Below are 4311 nucleotides of genomic sequence, written 5' to 3'. Positions count from 1 at the left end.
ATGTTTTTATATATCTTCTATAAGTCTATAGTATGGTTTTAATCTTACCTGACTTTTATACAGAGGGGGGAGAGAGAAGACCAGGGTTATAGTTATATGAATTGATTTGGATGTATTTCATGATTGTTGTGCAGACCATGCTTACTCTTTTTGACACACCTGGTGGTACTTCGCTCTCAACGAGACCACTACTGTAAAACTTTTACTCTCGATTTTGCAATTCTTTGAACAAGATTTAGGGAATTAGGAATGCATACAGGGGAATGCAGTTGACGTCATCATTTTCATTTTATAGGACATTTTACACCTTATCTTTTTCAGATATATCCTGTAATCAAATATTTTCAACTGAATGTAATAATTCGGCTTAAATACTTGAATAAAATTACTTCTGTATTATAATCTAATAATTTGCCTTATCACACAACAATACTGTTCCTGGGTTCATAACACAGGTTCAGAAAAACGATTTTTAAGGGCACAGGTTAATAACTATGTAGGTCATGTATTTATGCGCAACATAATAAAATGACATTCTGTGAAATTTGCAACTCAGTTAAAATTGACAGTAAAGGGCATGTAATTGTCACCAAAAATTGTTACAGTATATCTTGATTAATACTTTCAATTTAGCTATCACATGAAAGTTTTTACCTAAATCTTAATTTTTATGTGCGAGGACATATATTGCATTTACTGATAGTGATGTGATAAATAGATTCTTTCACTTATGTCAAATGAAATAAGTTGCCAGATTAAATATTTCCTTCACCAATGCAAGAGAAATATCAAATCTGGCAACTCGTTTCATAAATTGAATGACATTAGTGCTCGTTTAAGATCCTCTATATATCTATAAGCTTACCAAAGATAAGTTATGAAATAGTCTAGTGAGTGTTTTTGTCATTCTGCAGACTGAAGTAAGTAAAATACTAAATGAATGCCCCCCTACTTAGAACTGTACCAAATATTCAATTAACCGTATTTGTAATTTGCTATACTATCTACTAGTTGGCTAGGTCTACTAATGCAAGAATATGCTGACCTCCAAAGATGTGTTTTTACTTACAGAGGTGACATAAATGATGAAATGAAATGAAATGAATGGAGTTTTACGTCCTACTTTTCTGCACCATGTGGGCTAATGAAGATGGGCAATGCATCTTTTATATCTAGGTTTGTTTTTCACATCAAAATAATGGAGAAAAAAATAATAGACTAATTTTTTGTTACATTATCTTAATTATAACTGAGACTCAATTAACCAGTCTGTTGCACTATAATAGTCTCAATCAACTAGTCTGTTATGTATCAGTAGTCTGTAATATCCAGTACAATATAATTCTACCAATATCTGTTATATTTTGGTTTTGAGGTAATTGAGGAAGTTTACACCTGGTTTTTATTGATCTTCTTTTATAAAAGAGCTGGTATGTTTTGTGAGTGGACCATTTGGTTTTGGCCTTCAATAAATCTATGACAGTGATGGGATTGGTTCCCAACTTTCACAAGCACTGGCTGGGGAATTAGCACCAGGGTTTAATTTAGATTGAAAAGTTTGATAAACAATGTTCCGCACAAGTTTTGCCTAATCAAGTTTAATTTTCATTCGCAATTCCTAAAATTTCAGTTGCAATTCAAAATGTTTCAACTGTAGACTTTAGATTGATCTTGCCAACGACGTTAGTTCCTTAAAGTTATAGGGACAGCGTCAGGGGAAATGTGTATATAGATTTGGCACATACTGGATCACAAATGGGGTCTCTTAGACGCGCAAACTGTGATACTATACCACCTAAATTGCACCCTGAACACCACGAGTTGGCAATCTTATATAATTTGGAATCAAATTATAGCATCTACGCCAGCTGGGCAGACGACAATCCTATTTGTTACTGCCAGAGAAAGACAGAGGTGAAGAGTTCCATCAAGGAAGTTAACCGATATGACATTTACTGAATTTTACAGGTATCCAGTTTATTACAGTAGTGTATTGAACAATAGTCAATAAAAGTAGGCCAGGTAACAGACTGACTTGATTCAGACTAGGAGTGGGTGAAGGTGGTCAACACATGCTGAGTTCATTTCTATCTCTTCTTGAATAAAAATAACACAGTCAATATCATTATGTGGCCTCTATAAAAAGGGAAGAGATGATATTTCCATGTCAATCTAATCAAACAAGATTTATACCAAAGTCGTGTACTGTTGACGTTCATTCCAACTAATCACAGCGTGTCATACAGAATCTGTGTTTAATTATGGACTTAAAACTGTTAACACGTTTCAGATATAAATCTCTTATCAGGACGGTCGTAAAGAGGAATTTTTATAAGCCTTCCATATCAAAAGGACTATTTTTTATAATCCGAAGAAAGCTTCAAAGCCTATGGGCACTATAGAAAATGGCTAGATATTTGATTATTTGGTTTTCTATTCTGAGAAATTTTTGGTGCATATTTGCATGATTTCTAAACATAAGAAAAAGTTACGTCAATACTGCGGCAGATCTTCAGAGGTGTTACAGTTTACATCATCAATCAATCTCAGCAGACGCTCTCAAGGGGAGGTCAGTCAGTACTGGGAACAGCATTCTATGATAACGAATATGCAAAGAACATTTCAAAATAGAGAAGTGATCAATCAGAATATGACTTAGTCCAAAACACTTGTCTCAATTCCAGCCTCTGTTAGATATCTTGAGAGTTATCAGCTGGTGTAGAGTCAGAAAATGAAGGCCATGTTTTATGGGAATTTTCCACACCTCTGCATAAAATTAAATTACTTTACACTGACTGTAAGTTAGTGTTGAGCATTACCGTAACTTTTGTTTTGTTAGTATCACGTGACTCTGCGACCCTTGAACTTTTTGCCGTGCTTTTATGATGCAAAATAATGACCATGGAAAAAACCTGATGCCCCGTTTCGATTGGATGTTTCAACTTGGCATCTCTAAGTCATCTCATACTTTTTACCCCAGCAAGACATTACAGGCTAATAATGTTTATTTGATATTTGAGTTTGTCTACTCCCCATCCCTTCAGAGAGTCCACATAGCTAATAAGGTTTATTTGGTATTGGGGTTTGTCAACTTGACATCTGTTCTGGAGAGTCCACATAGCTAATAATGTTTAAAGGATTATTTTTTATAACCAAAAGGAAACATTTGGCTTAGGTTATAAAACAATGTTTCCAATAATATTCATCAAAGAAATAGCTGGAGGAACATATAAACAAACTCACAAATTCCAAAACATACCAACATCTTATAAAACAAAACATACCAGCATCTTATAAAACAAAACATACAATATGTTCCAAAGATATATAGTATTCACACACAATGATGACAAAACTTGAGGGTTTTTGCAAAAAATAGATATTGAATAAAAAAACATACAAAAGTCAAAAAGTTAAAGGGATTGTAAAACAGTTTTACTTAAATTATCATGTCCATCAGAGACACTGATAATATCAATTTCCACCATTCCAATATTCAATCAGATGTCTGTGGTTCCTTCAATTCCACTAGATTTAAGTGTTTGATGATGAGACTAATCGTAAAATCTGCTTTATCACATAAGGTCCATTGCAATTAGTGATGTCATCAAACACTTAGTTTAAGCGGAATTGCAGGAACCACAGAACCACGGAATGGAGCAAATTGGTGCTATCAGTGTCCCTGCTACTCATAAAAAATTTAGAAAAACCTCTTGATAATCCCTTTAGTAAATGCTGAATTTATTCCAATATTGAGCTAGTAACAGAATTCAATTTAAAGCACATTAAAGGGAGGCAACTCCATTTTTGATGGAAGGTAGGCCTACAGAACTGTAGAAAATAGAAAATGATTTTAAGTTTAATATAAAATATTTGAAACAAATAAACACTGAAGTGTTCAACATAAATAACAAATAAATAATGAATAAATAAATAATGAATAATAAACAGTAACAAAATAACAAAATCTGCAAATATTTCCAAGACAGCTTGTGAGCTGAAGGCAATAAAAAGTAGCTAATACAATCAAGTTTGTAAATGCTTGAAAATATTTGCAAATAAACCTAGAAACTAAGGGAAGTAACTCAAAGGCAAATCCTGGGTCTGGTATGTCTGGGTCATAAATTTTGCAGAAATATTAATGCGCATGTTAATTGTCTGCATATCACGCAGCTTGAAACTCTGAGTAACAACATGTTTCAAGATCTGTTTTAATATTTCTAAATATCATAGTAAATATTATTATTTTACATTGAAAAACACTGTACTGAATGGAAATGTCTGGGAAACGTTGAATCATCGTGGAGATCT

Source organism: Lottia gigantea (assembly GCF_000327385.1).
Source record: "Lottia gigantea unplaced genomic scaffold LOTGIsca_859, whole genome shotgun sequence".
In the NCBI taxonomy this organism is placed as follows: Eukaryota; Metazoa; Mollusca; class Gastropoda; family Lottiidae; genus Lottia; species Lottia gigantea.
Note: the sequence above shows the minus strand (reverse complement) of the source record.